Raw genomic sequence first — 25,106 nt, forward strand, 5'->3', positions numbered from 1 at the left:
AGCTTCTGGAGGCAAGCTGTTCCACTGATTAATTGTTCTCACTGTCAGGAAGTTTCTCCTCAGTTCTAAGTTGCTTCTCTCCTTGATTAGTTTCTACCTATTGCTTCTTGTTCTACCCTCAGGTGCCTTGGAAAATAGTTTGACTCCCTCTTCTTTGTGGCAACCCCTGAGATACTGGAACACTGCTATCATGTCTCCCCTAGTCCTTCTTTCTATTAAACTAGACATACCCAGTTCCTGCAACGGTTCTTCATATGTTTTAGTCTCCAGTCCCCTAATCATCTTTGTTGCTCTTCTCTGCACTCTTTCTAGAGTCTCCACATCTTTTTTACATCGTGGCAACCAGAACTGAATGCAGTATTCCAAGTGTGGCCTTACCAAGGCATTATAAAGTTGAACATCTGGCACATAACCCAAGAAAAGAATCATTTTTTGTATATTCGATTTAGTTTCTGCCTCATTCAGAATGAACATGTTCATATGTCAATATAACAAACAAAATCCAAATGCAATGCAAATCAAGATTAAAAAAAGTAGATGGTGAATCCACCAACAGTGAATATAACAGAATAACAGAGTTGGAAGGGACCTTGGAGGTCTTCTAGTCCAACCTGCTGCTCAGGCAGGAAATCCTATACCATTCCAGAGAGATGACTGTCCATATCTCTTCTTGAAAACTCCAATATTGGAGCATCCACAATTTCTAAAGGCAAGCCATTCCACTGATTAATTGTTCTTATTGTAAAATTTTCTAGGTTTCTAGGTTTGTTTTCTCCTTGATTAGTTTCCATCCATTGCTTCTTGTTCTGCCTTCAGGTGCTTTGGAGAGTAGCTTCATTCCCTCTTCTTTGTGGCATCCCTGAGATTTTGGAAGACTGATATCATGTCACCCCTAGTCCTTATTTTCCTTAAGCTGGGCATACCCAATTCCTGCAACCGTTCTTCATCCCCCTAAATATCTTTGTGGTTCTTCTTTGCATTCTTTCCAGAGTCTCAACATCTTTTTTTTTTAGATCGTGGCAATTCAAACTGGATGCAGTATTCCAAGTGTGGCCTTACCACAGCGTTATAAAGTGGTACTAAGACCAAAAGAAATTGGAAGTCAATGTTTATTCGTTTCTCTTTTTTTCTTCACTGTATTCCTCTTTCCCCTATTTTCCATTGTCTTTATTATCATTTGTATTTTATATTAAGAAAAATAATATTTTAAATAGACATCAACTAAGGAGGGGAGGTTGGAAAAAACAACTGGTTATTATTGCCCCAAATTAATTCTATCTCTATCCATTTCTGTTTATTTGTTAGGCCATGGGCCAGAAATCTTTAACCATACTCAACTTCCTTTATTTATTTTTCTGCCATCCACAGGGAGTTTAATCCTGCTGCATTCCTTCCTCTGGATCTGAAGAGCTGCAAAACCCACAGAAGCCGATGCCTCCCATTAAAATTTCAGAGGCAGAATAGGTGGCTCCGGACTCCAAGAGTCTAACATGGTTGTCCTCCACACAGTGAAAATCAAAGAGTGATTGGAATGAATACGAGAGATGCTACTCTCCTGTTTTTCAGATACAGATTCTGTCCCAGGTGTCCAGAAGATTAGCATCCCTACAAGAGAAGAGGTCAATGTGTACCCCAAAATCACAACCTTTCTGCCCTAGGAGGAACATCTGGGGAACATCCTGGTGTCAGGCCTGCAGCCATATTCCTTTTGGATCTTTGGCCTGCCACACTTTCTATTATTCTACTATGCCATTTCTATTATGGGAAAATGGGAGGGGGGATGGTATGGCGTTTAATGCTATGTAGCCAAAATAAAATTCCTTTTAGATTGCCAAGGTCATCCTTTGTCTCTACATCTCTGCACCTGACTAGAACTGGATGGGTGGAACTGCCAGCGTGGCAGTGGAAGATGGGACCATGGGATGGTTTTGTGGGTGTGGGGGCAAGATCATGAACTTTCAACTGGATGGGGAAAACCAGGAAGCTTTCAGATTCAGGTTTTCCCAGATGTGCCAACATGGCTCTCTTAATAAATTGGAACTTAGAGCAATACTTTGCCTTGGACTCTGATTTAATGTTGGATGCTATTTGGAACCCTGACATTAACCCGAATCTCCCTTAAAATACTTCACCAGCTACCCCAAAATTTGGGGTGCTGTTCGGGGTTCTGAGTCACAGCACTGACCTGAACTTGGGCAGTACAAAAACTCAGTGAAGATGGAGGAGGAGGAGGAGAAAGCCACGGGGAAAGCAGCAGATGACAGATCTGCTATCTGCCTATCTATGGTGAGACCATCTACGTGCCTTCCAAAGCCGTGGTAGAGGAGGTAGAGGCCCCAGAGAGGGAATGCCAGCTGGGAGCCAGGCACAAAGAGCTGACCCCTAGGTCTCCCTCGCAATCGGAACTAGCTCTGCAAGATGAAGCCTCAGGATTTATTGCCTCTAGGGAGCTGTTGGAGCCACAAGGGGGTGCGAGGGCAGCTTCAACACACGACTGGAGGAGACCAAAGCAAATGTCAAATGGCTACTGTGATGTCTCAGGATTCCAGCCACCCTCATGCAGGCAGCCTCTGACTGGCCTCCCAGACCAATTTGGACAGCTGAATGTGAGTGAAATCAACCCTTGGCTTAGCTCTGAGCCACCCAAGTAGACCACGGCCCAGCCCATGTTCACCTTCCCTGGTAGAGACTCTGCAACGCATTGGAGTGGAGATTTATGCTCCTTCCGTACAGTGACAAGCGGGTCAGGCCAACATTTTGCCGCTGGAGTAAGACCAACTGCACTGCCCCTCCTCCCTGGGGAGCAGATAGGCCCTCAACTAGGATGGGGAAGTCAATCCAGCCAGCAGAAAGGGTGATGGGGGATTTCTCCCCCTAGCCAGCCACCGATGTTTGGGCTGCAGCCTGCAAATCAAGCACCACCGGGGTGGGCTTTCTTCCCGGGCCATGGATGGGGGCAATACCAATGGAAGCCTGCCCCTCCTCAGCAGATGGCACCATTTCAGATAACTGGCCCGGGGCAACCCCAGGGACTGAACCCTCAATCAGTTGCAATGCCCCAACAGAGAGCAACAGAAGACCTGAGAATAGCAGCTGAAGATCTGGGAACAGAAGCTGAGCTGCCCTTTTCCTCGCCCCCACCCAAGCCGGCACAAAACCAGTGTCAGGGATGGGGGCTCTGCCCCCCTTCATAAAGCAGCAGGGGGGAAAAGCTTGGGAAGCTCGAAGGGGAAAGGGCTCCCCCTTCCAAAGATGATTCCCTGCCAATAGCAAGACAGGGGAAAGTGCTGAAGGGACAGCTCCTCCAGGAACCTCAGCCGGCAGAGAGGCAAATGAAGCTGCCTGGGAAAAGACAAGCCACTAAATTTGCAAAGCAATCCTCAGCCACACAACCTTTTCCCCAGGGATCAGTGGAGGCCCAGCCGAAAGGCCCTTGTCAAGCCCAGATTAAGGAAGCAGTGAGGATGATGACCCAATGGTAAGCGCACCCATCTGCCCCTTTGCCATCAAAGCCAAGCTCATAGTGCCCGAGACGGGGGCAGAAGAGGAAGTTGAGGCAATTGTGGACAACGGCTGCACCCGAAGCTTAATCAGCATGTCTGTTGTGGCGCAGCTAGGCATATGCACAAGACCCCTAGACCATCCCATTCGGTTTGAGCAGGTGGATGGGACACTAATTGGAGGGGCCCCGGCCAAACTAATTACTGACTTGAAAGTTGCAGATAGGCTGCCACTATGAACTCCTCAGATTCATCATAGCTCCAAAGATGTATGAATCAATTATCTTGGGGCTTGCATGGCTGGACAAGTGGAAACCTACCATAAAGTGGGAGGACGGCATTCAGAAATTGATCATAAGTTTTGGGCCGCTACCACCCAAGAAGCTAGAGGGCCACTCAGGGACTATCAAGCCCAATAAAGCAGACCGCCCAGTGCCTGCAGCCCCTGCAGCAGACACAAAATCCACAGGAATCCAGCAAGTGCCGAAAGAGTACTGGGACTTTGCAGGGGTTTTCAGTGAGGAAGATTGCAACTATCTCCCCCCTCATCGGCCCACCTATTGCGCAATAGAGTTCATACCTGGGGCTACCCTACCAAAGCCGAAAATGTACTCCATGACTCCCAAAGAGATGGTAGAATTAAGGAAGTACATTGACATCAATTTGAAGCGGGGCTTTATTCAACCATCTAAGTCAGAAATAGCAGCCCCAGTGCTCTTCAAAGAGAAGAAAGATGGCGGGGTTCATCTCTGCATTGATCTGCGGGGGATAAAAGCCATATGCATAAAAAACACCTACCCCATCCCCCTCATGAAGGATATGTTGATCCACTTGGCTAAAGGCAAGGTGTTGACCAAACTAGACTTGAGAGAGGTGTATTACCACATACGTATCAGGGAGGGGGATGAATGGAAGACCACATTTAACTGCCCCCTTGGCAGTTTCCAATTCAAAGTTATGCCTTTTGGGCTACAAGAGGCCCCTGCAGTCTTCATGTAGTACATAAATGAGGTGCCTGGGCCACAGAGGGTTTATCTATTTCTTTGGGAAAGATTCCTTCCCCAGTCAGAACACCATCATCCACTTCCCTCCCTAGGATCAGCTTTGGGAATCCCTCCATTAAGACAATAGGAACAAAGGAGTTTGAACAGAGTTTCCAGGTCAGCCTCCCTTCTTCGACACAGAAAGGTCACACTGAGCCCTCCAAAGGCAAATTCCCCCCGGGATTCCTGGACACCAACGGCCCTTGCTCAGCTGGGCTCAGAGCAGGGCCAGGACAGCTGAGAGTTGGGAAGGAAGGGACCACATACATTCAACAAACCATGCCAGCCACAATAGACTCTTAGACACAGACCGTGGTCTCACAGATATTCCTCAATGGTGCCTTTAAGTGGCAACGGGAAGGGATGTGGGATCGAAGATTGTGAATCCCACTCCTGACACCACTTTCAGTGGAAACAACCACATGACCCAAACAAACAATAATCAAGGTTTACTGCAATTATTATTTATTCATTGTCCACTGAAGGAATTTCTCTCTGTAAAATAGTGGGAGGAAATCCCACAGACAAAAGGATGCACTCATGTTTAAACATTTCTGGAAAGGAGGACAAAATGATAACCCTCAAGATGCATATCTAACAAAGGAGATAAGCATGAATGTACATAATTAGCACGCATCAAGGTACTTTCATGCCCACCCTGTTACCATCTCAAGAAAGAGACATTGTCTAAATAAAAAAAACGTATTTCCACAGCAGTTTGGGTAAAATGTATTGAGAAATGAAGGCATAAAGGTTGCCCGTGCATTAATTTTTTATTTCTATCTTGTTAACACATTCTCATTCCTCCAAGAAATCTTCAGAGAGATCTTCCAGATAATCTTTATTAATTTGAATAAAAATTGTTGCCCCCAATCATGTACAGAAAATAGATTGGAGTTGAAATTCCTCTTTCTCACATTTCCACATTTCTTCTGGCTGTGAGATGCTCCTTTGTGTTCAGGTCTGGCCTCAGAAGGATAATGTAGCACTTGGGGATGAAGATGCAGCCCAGCAGACCAGCGCTGGAGGCCAGGATGGAGAAGACCTGCACAGCCACCATGTATTTCCCTTTGGTGCTCAGTTAGGTGGGCACAAAAGTCACCCAGACACTGCAGAAGACCAGCATGCTGAAGGTGATCAGCTTGGCTTCGTTGAAGGCCCCAGGCAGATTCCTGGCCAGGAAAGCCACCGTGAAGCAGATGGCAGCCAGGAAGCCCATGTAGCTGAGGGTGACGTAGAACATGACAACGGCCCCTTCGTTGCATTGCAGGATGATCTCTCCAGGCTGGGAGTGGAGGTCAGAGTCAGGGAAGGGGGGAGAAACTCCCAGCCAGATGGAGCAGATGACAAGTTGGAGAGCAGAAGAAGAAAGGATGATGGAGTTGGCCAAGCTCTTCCCCAACCATCTCTTCACTCGGTTTCCTGGTTTTGTGGCTAGGAAAGCCAGCACCACCGTGATGGTTTTGGCCAAGAGAGAACAAAAGGCAACTGAGAAGATGATGCTGAAGACCGTTTGTCGGAGAAGGCAGGTGGCTTTCCTTGGTTGACCAATGAAAAGAAGAGGAGACAAGAAGCAAAGCAGGAGGGAGACCAGGAGGATGTAGGAGAGGTCCCGGTTGTTGGCTTTGACAATGGGAGTTTCTCGGTATTTAATGAAGATAATTAAAACAAGGCCTGTAGTTAGGAATAAGAGCAGGGCAAAAGAGACCAGGATGATGCCCAGATGTTCTTCATAAGACAGGAAGGTTTTAGCTTTGGGGATACATTGGATTCTATCCACATTTGGATATTTATCATCCGGACACTTGGTGCATTTTTCTGTATCTGAGAAAGCAAAAAGCAACTTTCTTTAACATTCTGTCCTTTCATCTTACAGGAAATACTTTCTTTGGAGAACAGCTGATACCATGGGCATTTTCCAAGAAGTATTTCTTAATGATTTCATTAAAAAGAGCATAAGAAGGATATTTTATATATATATAAAACTAGGTATTTGAAGTTGAGGGAAGTCCTGGGATGTTAATTATTTCCTGTGTAATGGGTAGAATCTTCATAGGAACCTCCATTATTAGAGGCTAATAATGAATCATGTAATCCTTTTAGGAAAACCTCTGGAGTCATTCCTCAGGGCAGTTAATATACTGGACCTCCCATGTGTTTCAACCCCCTCCCGCCGGCTGCAGCCCGGACCCCACCTGGTCAGTGAGGCAGCCAGCCGGGAAATCGGCAAGCAAGCGGGTGAGCCTGGCCTCCAATGCTCCATTTGGCAGGGGCCTCATGCTTGCTATGTAAACATAAGAAGTTTTAGAAAGATTCTCATGGAAAGTTTAAAAGGAAGATGGTGAATTTCTATTTATAAAGGTCATGTGGGGGTGGCATGCAGGCTGCTCACCGACCCAGAGCGGCAGGGATGACCCAGAGGGTCTCCCAGCTGGGAAGAGGCACCTGGAGGAAGTGGGCCCATCCAAGGGCCAACTGCAGCCTGCAATGGGATGTGAAAGATGGCCACCCAGCATAGCTGGGAGCGTCCCCAGGTCAGTGGGTTGGCAGGGAAGTTCCACGGAGCTGGGGGTGGTAGGGAGGCGGAGGTCGAGGCCACCCTGGGTGCCTGCAACAGGATGCTTCTTCCTGCCGTCAAGCTTGCACAAAGCCCCCCCCCCCCAGCCTGGGTTTCTGTGGCGTCCAAGGGAGAAAGCACCACAGATCACCGAATGGAGTGGTCTTTTTAGCTTTCCCGACTCAGGACACCACTAATATGTGTTTCTTGTTCGAAACTGAGTTCTGGGTCAAAAGTAACGTTTTCTGGCTGAATTGAGTTCTTTTGCCAATTCTGAGCTTTCCAGGAGGAGTTAGACCAAAGCCTGGTCTAAAGGAATCAGAAGAGAGCTGGGCAAGGTGAGGCTGAGCCACGATGCTTCTGAAAAGGCTGCCCAGCAGGCAAGATCCTTGCCAAAGCCTCTCCTGGGAGTGGCTGGTTGGCTTTTCCAGCAGGGAAGCCTCTACACAGCTCTGGGACAGCTCAGCAAAGCCTCCCGAGGCCCTTCCCCAGGAAAACAGCCAGGGAGCAGGCGGGCGGCAGCGAGTGGTAAGGGAAGCGAGGCTGCCTCGTTCCTCCAGCTCTCACGTGGAAGGCAAGGGTGCAGCGGCCGGGGAGACTGGCCATCCCCCAAGATGGCTCTCAGAGGAAGGAGGCAGAGATGCTGGCATGGGGCTCACTTCCCTTACAGTCCCCTCCATGCTGGCTGCAACCCAGGCCCTGCCTGCTTAGCTGGGTGGCTGGCCAGGAAAGTGGTGAGAGGGCGAGCGGTGGCGAGCGGTAAGGGATGCGCAGCCTGCTCTCTGCCCAGAGACACTGGCCTGGCCCAGCTGGGACCGACGCCGACCTTCACACACAAGGGCTGGCAAGGTGGGTGTTAGATCAGGTAATGAAAGGCACAAAAGGTGATAACAGCTATTCATTGAAGTACGTGAAAACTTCCACTGAGTAGATGGTCGGACAGCTCCCCTTTTAAATGGGAGCTGTCCGGCCCTTCAGCCAATCAGGTTCCCCTCTGTTCCCGCCGGCAACAGAGGACCTGAGTGGAGACTTCCATTGTCTAGTAGCAATAGAGGGGGAAGTATCTAACAGTGGGAATGGAATCCAGGAGGAGGGGAGGTCATAAACGGGGGCAGGCTAGCAGCACCCAGCTGCGGCTTTAAAGATTCAGGGCAGTAGGAAAAGGGTGCTGGCTCTGCTGAAACACGCAAACCCACCCCGGGTGTCAGGCTCAGAGAAAGCCCTCACTCGTCAGCCGATCTCCCCCCGTTTCTCCCCCCCTTCTCTCTCTCTCTTTCAGAAGTGTGTGTGTGTGTGTGGCAATCTCTCTCTGTGTTTCTGAGTCTCTTTCAAAAAGTTGTCCGCTGGGCAAGGTGCTTGCCAGCCATGGTGGAGGATTCCTTTTGGGCAGCCCTCCTCCTTCTACTCTCGCGACCCCCTGGCTGGCTGTGGCAGGGCCGGGAGGGTGCACACACATAGGGAGACCTCCCCCCGCTCAAGCGAGTGCCAAATTGCAGCAAAGGTGCGCGTGGGGTGGCCAGGTGCTCACGTAAGGAGGGTCTTAGCAGGACGCATAAGGGCGCAGCTTCTCTCCTGCACTATGGCCCTAATCATCACCTTACCATGTCCCCCCTGCAGCTCCTCAGCCAAGCGCGGAGAGCACAAGCTCCATCCCAAAGCAGCAGGAAGCTAAAGCTGCCTTACGCACAAATGTGGCATGAAGGGAGCTACACAGCTGCTTCGCTCCTGCACTAAGGCGACCCTCCTCCTCTGCCCTCCTCCTCCTCTCATGGGATGGGGGGCAGGAATAACCCAGCAAGGTGATGGCTGGACCCAAGGAGAGAAGCCCCGTCCTTTTGCATTCTGTTAAGACCCTCCTTAAATGATCAGCCATCCGCTCCATCTTCCTTTGATGTGTTTTGGCACTCACTTGAGGGGTGTCTCCCCACGCATGCGCACCCTCCTGGCCACACAAAGCAGCTAGATGGGGAGTGTGTGTGTGTGTGTGTTTGTATGTCTTCTGCGGTGGCAGGGAAAGCGAGGCTTCTTTGCTAGCCTCCCAGCTGGCAAAACAGAAATTTTCACTCGTTCTTTGGGCGTGGCTAGGTGTGTGTGTGTGTGTGGGGGGACATACTGTATGACTGAATGGGCATGTGCATGAGAGACATAAAGTTGACCATGACCAGCTAGCCTCATGCCCCTCCCCCAGGGACACTCAAAGAACTGGTAGTAAAAAATTTTGAAACCCACCCCTGACCTGCAGTATCTTATATCTTGAAGCAATGTGGAATTAAAGGGAAATTTACTAACAGTGAGAACCATTAACCAATGGAGCAGCTTGCCTCCAGAAGTTTTGGGTTCTTCAACATTGGAGGTTTTAAAGAAGAGACTGGACAGTCACTTGTCTGAAATGGTATAGGTTCTCCTGCTTGAGGAGTGGTAGAAGATCTCCATGGTCCCTTCCAGCTCTACTCTGATTTATTGATCTACATGACTGGCAGAATATTTGTGCAATGAGTTCCCCCCATAACTATCCACAGCACCACATTATGGACCAGTTACACCTTCTCAGTGATCCTCAAGGGGAGGATTCAATATACAGTGAATTGCAAGGTCTTTCAGAAGGTGGACCTAAAACAATTCATCAAGTTTCAAAGAACTCAGATCTTCCTAGAAAGGTGAATTTAGCAGCACATGTACAAACTAAAGAGCAGAAGAGAAATTTCCTCTGCTATCAGTAAAGCTTTCACAGTCTGCCACCCCCTCCTCCCATCTCCTCCCAGCCCCTCCTTCAAGTCTTTTTCATTTACTTCCTTTTAGATAAGAATTTGTGCAGGGTAAAAATTAAAAAACCAGATGAACTTCTAACTTGCACTTTCATGAAAATGTTCTGGATGGATCCAGTTCCACAAAGCCTCCCATTTTCCTTAGTGTGACCCACCTTCCTGGGTGGAGAAGGTCCCCTCCGGACAAGGAACGCAGTCGTAGCAGCAAACTGGCTCTCCTTCTCGAGCCCTCTTGACAAATCCAGGATGACAATTTTCCGCACAGTTGGACTGAGGCAGGGACTGAGCAGAAAAACAAGGAATGCCAAAGAAAAGATGTTAGGACTCTCTGTCCATGGAAAATGGAGGTAAAAATGGATGGAGACAAAGAGCCTCTGGTCTTCACTGAGGTAAATATGAATCTCTGACTACTTCTAAACAGATGCAGGAGGGATAACAACTGGAAGATTCTACATTAATTCCTTCCTTTTCCTTTTGGAATTTAACATTGCAATAAGGTACTTTTCTACTTAATAGTCTAGCGGGATGGAATTGAAAAGTTTTAAGTATGATGATTTATTTTTATTAAAACTGATAACAGTTTTCTATAAAATATTTAGGAAACTTTTATTCCATTAGATTTTTAAAATACAGAATAAAACTGTGATTTTAAACCTCTGACCTGTAAGATCTTGAAAGGTTTCCATAAAACATGGCAAAGCCCCTCCACTTAGATCCCATATGTTAAAGAACTTCCATTAGATGATACCAACTGGCATGGAAGGCCAACCACCCTGGAGACTCTAGGCTTTGCCCACTTGAAATGGGACCTCAAGCTTTGGGAAACAGAGAAAACACAGCAAAATTTCTCTCACCTTATTGAGCAACTTTAGCCGTGAAAGAGCATCTTGATTGATAGAAAGTCTCTGCCTTTCAAAATAGGCCAGCTTCTCTGTCTTGGCATCCTCCTTGGGGGGAAGCAAGTAGCCGTGAATGCCTATATCTGCTTTTATCTCTCCATTTTGGTCCAAGTACAGTTTAAAGTGGGAAATATTCCAAAATTCATTCTTCTTCAGAAAGGGATGAAACTAGAAAGGGAACATCCAGGAATATGAAAAGTAAAAAACTTAGTTTCTTATCTCACTTTGAATCTTTCTTCTACAATTGTTTAATTTCTAAATATGATTAAATAGGTACAAATACTGCCATTATCTTTATAAGCGAAAGAAAAAGTTTGAGAAAAAATTGTCAATCGTATATTGACAGTATATAGAGAAAATATAATGGACAGAATTTGTCAATTATAGGGATCATTCTAGAGCAGATGACAAATAAAATGAACAGAGAAAAAAAAAGTAATAGTTTTTTCTTTGAAACATTGTATTTTACCTTTTTGAATAAAATAAAATGTTATAAGAAGAATACCAAGTTTCCAGAAACAATATTTATGATTAGCACACAGAGAAGGGTGCATAAGTAAAAAGCAGTAGAAAAATATCTGATTTTTAGCTACTAGGACTTGACTAACAATAGAGTCTCATGTAAGAAAATGAATGATGGACTGGACAAAAGATGAGAGATATCAAACTCGATATCCATGTTTGTGAAAATGATCTCAAAATCGTAGTTAACTGGAAACAGCATCTGAGTCAGCAGGGAGATGTTCATGGAAAGAAGGCAAATGCAGCCATAAGAATCTCAGGAAATGAACATTCTGGTTTGGGGAGACCCCAACTCAAGGACCAGGTCCCCTTGCAGGCATCACACGTGGAGGAGAATTCTACCTTGCCATGCCCCACCCCACCCCTACATGCAAAATCTACGTGAACTTCAGGGAAAGACAAGGAAGTCAAGGAAGAGGTCAGAGGAGCTGCTCTTAGCCTTGAGGAAAGACCACAAGGAGAAGAGCTGAAGATCAGGAGGAGTCTGGGAGCCCCCTTTCCAACTGACACAATCCCTTGGTTGGAGAAGGGAGGATACAGCCAATGGTGGGATTCAGCAACTTCAGGCTCCCCGGTAGTAAAGATTCTGCCTGGCCACGTCTCTCCCCACCACTACTTGCCTCACACGCCTTGGCTGGTGCCTTAGAGTCATAGCTGCAGCTGCTCTTTGGCTCCCTGGCCTCAACCACGTGTTCACGCAGCCCAGCCTGTTTGCCTGTCTTTGCCGTGGCCTCCTGCTCATCTTGGCCTGCTCCTGAATGCCCACCTCAGGCTGCTCCCGACCACTCCAGCAGTGGCCATTCTTCACCTTTTCCCTCTTTCCTTTCTCTTTTACTTTCCTTCCTCTTTTCCTTTCTCTTTTCCTTTCTTTTTTCCTTCCCTTCCCTTTCCCTCCCTTAATCATCCTTTTCTTTCCCATTTCCTTTCCTTTTTCCTTTCCTTTTTCCTTTCATATTTCCTTTCCTTTTTCCTTTCCTTTCCCCTTCCTTTTTCCTTCCCTTCCCATTCCCTCCGTTTTTCATAGTTTCCTTCTTTCCCATTTCCATTCCTTTCCCTCCCCTCCCCTTCCCTTCTCTTCCCTTCCTCCCTCCCTCCCTCCCTCCCTCCCTCCCTCCTTCCTTCCTTCCTTCCTTCCTTCCTTCCTTCCTTCCTTCCTTGGGGTCTGAGGGAATGTCAGGGGACCCCTTTCCTCCTTGTCCCCCTCCCCAACATCTGCTCTGATGGCAATTATGGCTAAAAGGCCTTTGGAAGCTGCGGCTGCCCCCTCTCCCTCCCCATTGCAGAAACCCCTCTTGCTGCAGAACTGGGATCGCTCCGTCTTTCCTGGCTTTCTTGTCGGATTAGGGTCTCTATAGCCTCCTCCCAGGCGGCCCACAATGTTGAAAAGCTTCAGAGTCCTCCCTCCCTCCCCCCCTCTCTCTCATTCTTTCTTTCTTTTTCTCTCTCATTCTTCCTTTCTCTCTCTCTTTGGCAGAATATATCCCGGCTGGAAGAAGCAGCGCAACAGCAAAGAAGTAGTGATGGCAAGGACGGGCGGTCCCAGGCATCCCTCCCCCCCCCCCTGCCTGAGCAGACTTCTTCAGAGCTCCAGCCTGCAGCTCTGATGAGGATCCGCAGTCCGGAGCGTTGCCGCTTCCAGCCGGTATATATTCTGCCAGACCCTTGGTGGCGTCTTGATGCGGGTAGCTAGCTTCCCCACCAGCAGCTCCTCCGCCAGCATCCTGGCTGGAAGCGGAAGTGTAACAGCCGCTGTTGGGGAAGAGACAAAGGGGCGGCGGTCGCCCATTCTCGCCACCGCCACCCCTTCGCCCCTGGTAACGGCGACTGTTGCGCTGCTGCTTCCAGCCGGTGGCTGCCCGATTGCTTCTATGCAAGAAGCCCACTCAGGTGGGGGAGGGAGGAAAGCCCCGACCACAGCTCTACTAAGAAGCGATGGCCAGGAGCCCCTCTCTGTGTCTTTTGGCACGCGCGGCCGTTGCTCTTCATGTTGCTAGTTTTTGGTGTGCATGCGTGCCAGGAAGCAGATCACCAAATGGCCGACACGCATGTGCACCCTGGAAACAAAAAGATCATTTTCCTAGTGTGTGCATGCGCACCAGGTGGCTCCACTTCTGCTTTCTGGCACGCCAATGTGTGTCAAGACCAGCTGGCTGCAGCGCCCGAACCCGGAAGAGGAACTGGTGATGGCTCCGCGTGCCAGGAAAAATGGCTCTGCGTGCCACTTCTGGCACGCATGCCATAGGTTTGCCATCACGGTTCTAGTCCAACCCCTGCTCCAGCAGGGTTAGAAGGGACCTTGGAGGCCATCTAGTCCAACCCCCTGGTCCAGCAGGAGACCTTATATCCTCTGGATTATTTTGGTGCCTCTAACAGAGAGGAAAATTGCCAGAAAAGGAGAAGGAGTTTACTAGGACAAGGCTGCCATGCAGAGGAAGGCAGAGATAGTCCTTGACTTATGACAATTGAGCCCAACATTTTGGTTGCTAAGCAAGAGCGTTGTTAAGTGAGTTTCACCACATTTTACTCAATCCATGACATCTCCTGGCTCTAACAGTCATGTGCAGGCTAGGGAAGAGCATCTGAAGGTGTGTGTAAGAAGTTATAGTTAGATGTATGGGAGAAAGTTGACTGTGCTTTTCCAAACAAAGTAAGTGTGTATAGTTTTAGAAGACCTCTGTGTGTGTGTGTGTGTGTGTGTGTGTGTGTACATTCCAGGGGTGGGTTTCAAAAAAATTTAGAACCTATTCTGTAGGTGTAGCCTGTTTTGTGGGAGTGGCTTGGCGGTCATGTGACCGGGTGGGTGTGGGCAAGTTGGAAAATGTGGTGAAATTCACTTAACAATGCTCTTACCCCGCAGCCAAAACTTTGGGCTCAATTGTGGTCATAAGTTCTCTTTCTTTTTCTTATTTTCTTCCTTCCTCCCTTCTTTCTTTGTGTGTCTCTCTCCCATTATTTTCTTTCTTTCTTTTCCTTCCTTCTTTCTTGTCTCTCTCTCTCCAATTTTCTTTCTTTCTCTTTTCTTCTTTCTCATTTTTTCTTTCTCTCCCTTTCTCTCTCTCTCACACACACCAATTTCCTCATGTCTGCCACTGTTCTTCAAACAGGCGAAGAAAGAACAGGAGGCGAGGATTTGTTGGACAAGCCCACAGGCGCACGCTGCTCCCTCCTCTGACAGCTGCCTCTTTTCCACTGAAGGGGGTGGGGAATCCATATGATTTCCTCCCTCTGCAGGGATTCCCCACCCCCCCTTCATTGGAAACGAAGCGGCTATCAAAGAGAAAAAGGCAGCACACGCCACATGGGCTTGTCGGGGCCTTCGAACGAACGGGTACGCTAAGGCAAGCTAAATTTCGCCATCCGGTACTCCCGTACCCGTCCGTACCAGCTGAAACCCACCCCTGGTACATGCACATGCAGTATATATAGTAGATAATGTATTTTTCTGTGTGCCTATACACACACTATACTATGTAATATGTATATACACATATGGCATATATACAGTACATAGGATTAAATTGTGTATTTTGGATGTTCAGTGGTAGTAAATAAATAGACAGGGAAATTGTATCTCCTTGAGGCAAAGAGAGGCCAGGCAAGGTATCCCTTGATGTGAGTGATGTCAAGTTGGCCACACCCACCCATTCACATGACCACTAAGCCACACCCACCCAATAAGAAGACCACCAAGCCATGCCCACAGAGCCGGTAGCAAAAAATTTGAAACCCACCACTGGATACACCCCTCTTCCAATACCTGACTCATGTTACACATGAATGTAAGATCTGCTCACTATTATTCCACAGTGTCAGACATGGAAAAATGAATTCAGTTACAAGAGATAAGATTTTAGCTGAATAATTATCTGCCAGGGGCAGATAAGCCTAACTATAAGGTCTGAAGCCAGACTCCATTTTCTAATAATAATAATAATTTATTAAATTTCTAGACCGCCCCCTCTCCCCGGGGGGACTCGGGGCGGTGTACAGGACTAAATTTAAAAAACATACAAACAATCATATACATAACTAAAAATCAAATTAAACAACCCCTGTACGAATTTATAAAAGTTAAAAACATTAAAAACAGACCCTAAAAAATTTAGAAATAAAACTGAGGTGGGAAGATGGAATTAGGCCAAGCCGGCTAGCTGGAATAGGTGGGTTTTAAGTTTCTGACGGAAGGAGCGGAGATCCGTAGTCATTCTAATGTCGGGGGGAAGGTCATTCCAGAGGGTCGGGCCCATCACAGAGAAGGCCCTTCCCCTAAGCGTCGCCCGCTGACACAGCCTAGTGGACGGCACCCGGAGGAGTCCCTCTCTGTGTGAGCGAATCGGCCGAAGGGATGTATGGGGCAGGATACGATCCCACAAATAACTAGGTCCTGTGCCATGGAGTGCATTAAAAATGATGGTCAACACCTTGAAACACACCTGAAAAGCCACAGGCAGCCAGTGTAGCCTGTCAGCCTTTGGAGAAGACGGAAGCAGCCGTTGTGACCGAGACCCCTGGTCATCTGGAGACGCCTCCCTCCCTCACACGGAGCATCACCTGAGAGGTTCCAGCTGCTTCTTTGCTGGCTGTTAGTTAATGCTGCCTATCTCGTCTTTCTATTTGATTTCCATTTGCATCTCCTCAGTTTCACCTGCCCTCTTCTCCCAATACAGCATCCAGATCCACGCCAGGCTCCCTTTCATTGGAGGAGAATAGGGGGGCTTAGCTGCCTGTCCAGCTGCACACAGACCCACCTGCAATGGGGACGGAAGAAAGGTGGAATTCCACCAGGCTAATCACAAACCCACAAATGCGGGAATTTATTTTAAAAAGAATACAGCATTTTCCAATTAGCAGCGCTAAATATCAAAATGCCATGGTATCTACTCTTTGGAACCATTAATTCCCTGAGTAATTAAATTGGCCAGATCTGTTGAGATGGTTCCCCTCCTTCTCCTCTGGATTCCTCCTCCAAAGGATCTAAGATTAATGGATCCATATCGGGACCCCCATACCTGCCACGGCTGCAGCCTTGGAGACCCTGACATATTTTCTCCCTCCTTTCTCCTCCTCCTTGGTCTGGAGGAATAAGTGGCATTCAAGGCCTGGGCCAGAGTCTTAATAAAACTGTAAGGTTGGTAGTAATTTGGGATCCTTTTTCTGTCCCTTTTCCATTGGGTCTCCAGTGGGGCTTTCTGGGTGCATCTTCTGCGGACTTTGACAGAAAAGACATTCTTTGAAAGAGAACAGCGAAAATAATGATCTTGAAACTTTTCTTCCACAAAGAAAAAGGGTTCAAAGGCTTCATCCTTTGGCCTTTCCTTCACCAGATAACGAAAGTTCCAAATACTATGGATGTATTTGAAAGTTTTGTATTTATGTATTGTATACCCCAAAAAATTTGTGAGGATCCAGACTTTTCCTTCAATGGGTCCTGGGAGTTGCATAAGTATTGCATGGAAAGGAATGGTTCTCTCCCAAATGAAATCAAATTCTATGAAGTGAACAAAGACGTTGACTTGTCTCCACTTAGTGAGGGCATCCCTGAGGGGGGCTGCATGTTTGATTGTTGAGAATTGCTGTGATATAACCACACAAATTCCATTCCTGACAAGCATAGGAGGAAAAATCCTCATGAAATTCTCTCCCTTTTCTGTGTCTGAAGCAAAGAGGCCAATCAGGGTCCATCTGAAGTGGAGGAGCAGCTGGACAATTGCTGGGTACTGGATCCCTTCTTTGGGGAACATGTGGTGGAAAAAGGGGGATCGACTTTTATCACTCAGAGCCTCTGAAGCTTTTACATGATTGATCTGGAAAAGGAATTGAAAGGATTAGAGCCATGATGGGGAACCTGTGGCATGCAGAGCCCTTTCTCCCGGCACACCAGCCGCGCAAGCCCAGCTCCACTAGCATCCACATGCAGGAGCCCCTCCTGCCAGCCAGCAGGTTTTTGGGCCTATGCTGAGGGCCAGGGCGGGGGATGCGTGAGTATTCGGGGGGGCGCGCTTGCATTGCAAGGAAACTCCAGTGGGCTGGAAGTGAATGTGAATGGCCTGGAACCCCCCACCCCACCCCATGCTTCCTTGTTCAGTTGGAGGCTTCCTTCAGCCTTCAGACAGTTGCAGGGTTTTTTTCTTTGCTTTGAGGTTGGTGCAGGAGGCTTTCCAAGGCCCAAAAGGAATAAAAACACCCTGCGCCTTCCGCACCCCATTTTGGCCCTTAAAAGCCTCCAGTCCAACCTGGAAGGAGAAAAAAAAACCCCTGCAACTGTTTGAAGGCTGAAGGAAGCCTCCAACTGAGCCAGGAAGCACTGGAGAGCCAGGCCATTCACACTCACTTCCAGCCCACCAGAGTTCGCTGCCCCAGGGCAGAAATGAGAGCCTGTCCTGTGGAGCCCACTGCCACTTGGGCGGAGGAGGACGATGACATGAAGAAGAATAGGAGGAGGAGAATGGGGAGGCTTTGCAGGAGCCGGCAGGGAGCAGGTCAGGTGGGGCTGGCTGATTGGCTGCGGAGGGGGCAATCATGGTGCTTAGGTGGCAGCAGCCTTAATGCCCCAACTGTGCTGGGGGGAAATGAGAGGCCCTGCTTGAATGGGGAGGAATGTACACACACACCCTGCCTCCCTGCTCAGGTGTCGCCCACACCATTGGCAGCAGTTTGGGTACACACACACACATACGTATACACACACACACACACACACACACACACTTGGGTTGCTCTCTTACCCTCTCTGTCTCTGTCTTGCCCCATTTGCTGCTCCATGAGAGAAAGAGCCCCATTAAGTAGTTAAGTGGAAAGTAGTTGGGGGAAGGGGAGGAGCAGGAGACTGGCAGGCAACCACTTTTTGCCCCAAGAATGACTCTGCAAAAGAGGATGGGTGCTTGAATCTGCCTTTTACCATCCCCTTGTCCCCTCCTCCTGACCTCTCCTGGTGGTCTCCCATCCTATCATTGAGGTTGCTTTTGTTACAAAGCTAGGTCTCATAAGGAGAGGGAGTGGGCCTCCCTCTGACCCACATACTTTGCCCTCCTGCACTCCCCATGGGCAACCAAGGAGAGCGAGTACAGCAGCAGTGGGAGCTGGCCATGCCCACCATGGCCTCCGAAGTCAACCACAATGGGGCCCTCATTGAAATTGAGTTTGACCCCCCCTGGACTAACAGATGACCTGAGTGCTGCATGTGTTGCTCCCACACTTACAAAGTATGAGTCAAGGTTAGAAAGATTACCAGCGTGCATTCAACCGCAAAAGTCAGATTAATCAAAAGCATGCCAAATGCAAACGTTTACCTTTCAATAAAAAGGTGTTTGTATCATTGAAAGCGCTGTTATTGTTTTTCTAAACTAAAACCTCATTATTCAGGTTAAATTGCGTTGTTGGCACTCCGAGATAAATAAGGGGTTTTGGGTTGCGGTTTGAGCATTCAGTCTCTAAAAGTTTTGCCATCACTGCATTAGAGCATACACAGAGTGTAACCTAATTCAGCTTTTGTTAAATTGCTGTTTAGAGAAGCTCCGTTGTAACCATGCCAACTACATAGATAAAACTTCTAGGTGAATTCCCAAGCTTAGCCTAGCAAAGTAACTTCTTGTGAAAAGTAAAATGTGAATTCTGCCAAGTAACCTTCCTTGTACCTTAAAATATGTGTTCAGTATTCCCTAACAAAGCTCTGAGTTATACGCCAGAAAATGTATTTCTTTTCCCTTCTAAAGTCTGTTGTTTTCAGAGTGCTGAGAAAAATCATGAAATTCACGTGATATCAAATTATGTTTCCATAACAATGACATTCTGTGCAAGCTATGTGAGCTGTAAAATGTTTGGAAAAAAATTTGGGGAATGCCCGTTTTTCACTCTCTGCCTGCTCTGTTAAGGTGGGAGACAAAAAGGTCATCTAGTCTTTTGCTTTCTGCAGAAATAAAAGCTGATAATCAGTAGCCTCGTCTTCAGAGTTTCAGACTTATCAGATAACAGACTTATCTGATTTTGAGCTGCATACACAATGAAGAATGCTGTGTTATATTTGAGGTCAGATCAAGTGCAAAATATTAGATTTTAATAAATCCAATTTTGTTCTCATAAAAACATTAGAATCATTTGTTAATTAGACATTGTTTAAAATATTAAAGACAGAATATTAACAAGATTGTATTATAAAAGTGGAAAATAATAAATAAATTTAAAAACTATAAACAATGTAAATCAAATTACTGTATCTCACCCCTACAATTTATTTCAATTAGATTAACATGTGCAAATGCCAACTGAAGTATTCTATTCCAATAAAGGGCCTACTATAATTGTGAGGATTGCTGCATATTTTAATGCTTCTATGGCCCAGATTCTTTGTGGAGGAATCTTTTTAGCTTCTTCTCCAATTGTACAAGAAACAGGGAGACCTCAGTTCCTAATACAATTTGTCAGTATCCAAAATTGGTCTCTAATTGAAATTTTATCTGTTCTAACAGCCACAATTTTCAGAGTGACAGTTTCCATAGATTAAATGCCAATAACCATATTTTCTGATTTTAGACAAAGCAGAAATTGTGTAAATTCACAAATCAGCTCTGAGGGGCAGCAGCTGGAATCCTTTTGTCCACTCCAAGATCCTCCTCAGAGGCTGTGATTGGGTTGGTTCTGCTGGTGGTTTCTCTCTGAAGCCCCAAACATCAGACTGATATAAGAACATGGGGGAATCCTTGGCCTCATATACTTTAATAATTGGGGCTGAGGAAGCTGGAGAGCTATGAGGTTTTTATTTAAGCACCACTTTCACTCATGTCTTTGATCTAACTGAGCTCCTTTGATGATGAGGGCAGCATGCTAAACATATGTACCGTATTTTTTGGAATATAAGACTCACCTTTTTCCCTCAAAAAAGAGGCTGAAAATCTGGGTGCGTCTTATACATCGAATACAGCATTTTTTTGCCTCCCGAAGCTCCGCCCCCTTCACCAAAATGGCCATGCATACCCTTATGGAGGCTTTCAGAGAACTCCTAGGGGCTGGGGAGGGCAGAAATGAGCAAAAAATGGGCCGTTTTTGCCCCCCCAGGTGCCAGCAGCACTCGATAAGCCTCCATAAGACTATGCATACAATTGTTTCAACAAATAATGGGCCCGTTTTCATGAAAAACGGGCTGTTTTTTGCTCTTTTTTGCCCCCTCCCACAGGAGCACTCTACAAGCCCCCCCCCGACTATTCATGCCTTTTATTTGAAATAAAAGTGCCCATTTTCACTAAAAACAGGCCATTTTGGGGAGGTTTGCAGAGTGCAAAAACTTTTTTCCCCCGCCTTTCGGAAAGCTCTTTAGTTAGAGTGATTGATGAGAATTACATTGATCAAATGCTGTGCCAGCAGAAACAAGTCTTAAGTACTGCAGGTTGTCAGTGATTTCCTTCTCCAGCATATGGATAAATACACCTGGAAACACCTCCCTTCTGTATTTCTCTCTCTCTCTCTCCCTCTATCTACCTACCTACCTATCTACTCTCTCTCTCCCTACCTACCTACTGTATGTCTCTCTCTCTCTATCCCTCTATCTACCTACCTACCTACTGTATTTCTCTCTCCCCCTCTATCTACCTACCTACCTACCCCCCCTCTCTCCCTACCTATCTACTGTATTTCTCTCTCTATATCCCTCTATCTAACTACCTACTCTCTCTCCATAACTACCTACTGTATTTCTCTCTCTCTCCCACTCTCTCCCTCTATCAACCTACCTACTCTCTCTTTCTCCCTCCCTCTCCCTTTATCTATCTACCTACTTTTTTTAATGTGCCTCTTCAAAACCTTGGTGCGTCTTATACTCCAGTGCGTCTTATACTCCAAAAAATACGGTACCTATTAAATTGGGTAATGGATAGGCACACACAGGCTTAACAGTAACAACAGTTCTTTATTATAACACAACAAGTAAGAACAATCCAGCGAAGGTTGAGTCTGACAGCAGCCCTTTTATAGGGAGCTATCATACCCTTCGACCAATGGGATTAAACCTCTGTTCTCGCCGGAACAGAGGACCTTGGTGGAAACCATTGTAGCTAGTATGGATAGCTAACACCCCTCCCCTCTTAGATGGAACAATCCTACTGGTAACATAGATTAGATTTCTTAGATTTTTAAACCGCCCCCTCTCCCAAAAAGGGACTCGTCACGCAGGTAGGTGGGCTTTTGGGTAGCTCTGCCTGACCTGCGCAGTTCAGTAGGAGGAGTTTCTTTGGACAGGTCAGACGGACCTGTTTGCTCTGCAGCTCCGCTTGGTGGAAGCTCCTGGAACCTTTCACAGGCTGCGGCTGGAACTTCTGGAGCCGGTTTGCTCGGAGCTCGCTGCAGGCCTGCAACAAAACCAGATACGTTTCCCGGTACCCTCGGTCTTGAGCTGACTGTAGAGGACCTTGGTGCTATTGTAGTTAGTATGGATATCTAACAGTACCTATAACAGAACTTATAACAAAATAAAAGGATTGGAAAGGACTTTTTAGGTCTTCTAAAGAAGAAGGAGACCCTATACCAGGAGTCCTTAAACTATGGCCTGCGGGCCAGATACAGCCCACAAAGCCATTAATCTGGCCCCAGCGGGATCACGAGGCTGCCCTGCACATACATCAGCCCCCACCCATCAGCTGAGTGCAGACCTTACCTTTGCAAGCCCCATGGACTGAAACTGCAAAGTAAGACCAAAGTTTTTGGCTGGCAGAGTGCTTCTGGGGAAAGGGGAGGTCAAAAATGGGATGCACGGAGACCCCAGGAGGGGAAAATGGCACCCTCTGCCTCAGCTTCTTAGCTCCGGCTAAGTGGCATGCAGAGCCATGTCACCTGGCACATGTGGCCTTGCCTGTTGCTCTTCCAGGTTTTTGGTGTGCATGTCTGTGCAATGATCAGCTGGCCTTTGCACGCACAGCAGTGGCAGAAACTGGAAGAGCTAGTCTGCATTTGTGCCAGCCAGCTGATCATCCCATGCGAGCGTGCCAGAAACTGGAAGATGAACTGTCTGGGGCACATGTGTGCACCAGCATGCACGCTGGGCAACACCTATTCCAGATTGCATCCCTGACAAGAACGTGTGCACGCTCCCTTTTTGGCACTTGGTGCTGAAAAGGTTTGCCCTCAATGCACTATTCCAAGGGAGGTTTAACCAAGGCTTTATAAAGCGGTACCAAAACTTCATGTGATTTGGATTCTATCCTTCTGTTGATGCAGCCTAGGATTGCAATGGCTTTTTTGGCAGCTGCCACACATTGCTGGCTCACATTTGAGAGATTGTCCCCTAATGCATTAACATCTAGAAAGCCAGCTAACTGTGTTTTACTTCGCTGATATAGATGAGATATTTCAAGACAAATTTCTTACCAATATTAGATTATTAACATGCAATATTTATTATAAAATCTATATAGCTGTTCAGTACCTAAAACCTTCTGGTTCTTCTGCAAGGAATGCAATTTTCTCAAGTTTAACTAAGAGGATCATGGCATAAATTTTAGCCACAATATCTGCTAGTCTATTTGGTCTATAATTGCTAGAGTCCTTTTTATTCCACTTTTTAGATAGATAAAATGCTATTATTGCCAACTTCAATCTGACTGGATAGGGTAGACATTTTTATATGTGAAAATAAAGATGCGAAGAGAGACCCCAGGGATATTTTTGATCAGTAAAATAGTTGGTAGAATGTCTTCTCCAGGGAAAGTATTGCTTGCATTTCAAGCCTTTTATGATTAATCTCAACATGAACATAATGGGGTAAAATATTGACATTTTTGCTAATATGGAGAAAAATAGCTCTTGAATTCCATGGAGAAGAATAGGGAAGAAAATGGTAAGTGAGCACCTGTCTACCCTAGACAAGTTCAAATCACCAGGACCGGATGGATTACACCCCACGGTTCTGAAGGAACTAGCAGACGAGATCTCAGAACCACTGGATTATATCTTTCAGAGTCCAGGAACACCGGGGAACTACCAGAGGACTGGAAAAGAGCTGATGTGGTGCCCATCTTCAAAAAAGGGAAAAAATTAGATCGAGGAAACTACAGACCTATCAGCCTGACCTCAATACCAGGAAAGATTCTGGAAAAAATAATCAAGCAACGAATTTGTGAACACCTAGAAGCAAACAAAGTAATAGCCAAAAGCCAACATGGATTTGTCAAAACAGATCATGCCAGACTAATCTTATTGCATTCTTTGATAATGTGACAAAATTAGTGGACCAGAAGAATGCCGTAGATATGGTTTACTTGGACTTCAGTAAGGCTTTTGATAAGGTAGACCATAACCTACTACAGGATAAAGTAGAAGAATGTGGGTTAGACAGCATCACCACCAGATGGATTCGTAACTGGCTGACCAACCGCACTCAACGTGTAGTCCTCAATGGAACTGCATCTACATGGAGGGAAGTATGCAGTGGAGTACCCCAAGGCTCTGTTTTAGGCCCAGTACTCTTCAACATCTTCATCAATGATTTGGATGAGGGAATAAATGGGGAACTCATCAAATTTGCAGATGACACCAAGCTGGCAGGAATAGCCAACACTCCAGAAGATAGGCTTAAGATACAGAAGGATCTTGACAAACTTGAACATTGAGCACTATCTAATAAAATGAAATTCAATGGTGAAAAGAGTAAGGTTCTACATTTAGGCAACAAAAATGGAACGCACAGGTACAGCATTGGTGGTACCTTGCTCAGTAGTAGTAACTGTGAAAGGGGTCTTGCAGTCCTAGTGGACAACCATTTAAATATGAGCCAGCAGTGTGCAGCAGCTGCCAAAAAAGCCAACACAGTCCTAGGCTGCATCAACAGAGGGATAGAATCTAGATGACGTGAAGTGTTAATACCACTTCATAATGCCTTGGTAAGGCCACACTTGGAATACTGCATTCAGTTTTGGTCGTCACAATGTAAAAAAGATGTGGAGACTCTAGAAAGAGTGCAGAGAAGAGCAACAAAGATGATTAGGGGACTGGAGACTAAAACATATGAAGAACAGTTGCAGGAACTGGGTATGTTTAGTTTAAGAGAAAGAAGGACTAGGGGAGACATGATAGCAGTGTTCCAATATCTCAGGGGTTGCCACAAAGAAGAGGGAGTCAAACTATTCTCCAAGGCACCTGAGGGTAGAACAAGAAGCAATGGGTGGAAACTAATTAAGGAGAGAAGCAACTTAGAACTGAGGAGAAATTTCCTGACAGTTAGAACAATTAATCAGTGGAACAGCTTGCCTCCAGAAGTTGTGAATGCCCCAACACTGGAAGTCTTTAAGAAGATGTTGGATAGCCATTTGTCTGAAACGGTATAGGGTTTCCTGCCTAGGCAGGGGGTTAGACTAGAAGACCTCCAAGTTCCCTTCCATCTCTACTATTGTATTGTATTGAGAAGCCATGATTGCATCTATTGCTCACCCACCACCACCCACCCCTCACTTTGCCAGATGGAGAAAAACACACACAAACCTGTGGAACTTTGTAGGTGCCTCCTAATGTTGACATCTGGATGGAGATCTCCCTTTTAGCTCCATCAAGAAAAGTCATGAGGTTGTCCTTCCTTCCACAGCCGTAGTTGGGGACATTGGCTTCTCCAGTGGAGAGAATGTCCAGCAAGGCATCTGAAGTGTGGAAAGTGCTCCAATGGTTGTCATGGAGGTTGTAGCCCAGTGTGAGATTGTGCAGGAGCTGGGAATTCTTGTTGACCATTTGAATGGTGAAAATAAACCGTAAGACTTTTAGAAAACCAGAAACATCCCTATTGTAAAAAAAGTGTAATTAGAATAATAGAATGAGATAGGTGATACTATAAAGACATATTTTTATTA

At 46.5% G+C, this 25,106-nt stretch overlaps 1 pseudogene across 1 annotated transcript in view; it reads right to left on the bottom strand.

Moving 5' to 3' along the window:
* Positions 1 to 5,456: 5,456 nt before the first annotated feature.
* Positions 5,457 to 25,106, bottom strand: part of LOC309382316 (vomeronasal type-2 receptor 26-like) — an 83,666-nt pseudogene continuing 64,016 nt past the window's right edge. The window contains exons 4-5 of the transcript in view: positions 10,021 to 10,147; positions 5,457 to 6,367 (exon numbers count right to left, since the gene is read on the bottom strand). The product of the transcript in view is annotated as a vomeronasal type-2 receptor 26-like (transcript). The remainder of the gene's footprint in view (positions 6,368 to 10,020; positions 10,148 to 25,106) is intronic.

The sequence above is a fragment of the Natrix helvetica genome, assembly GCF_964273705.1.
Source record: "Natrix helvetica genome assembly, contig: HAP1_SCAFFOLD_163, whole genome shotgun sequence".
Taxonomy (NCBI): Eukaryota; Metazoa; Chordata; class Lepidosauria; order Squamata; family Natricidae; genus Natrix; species Natrix helvetica.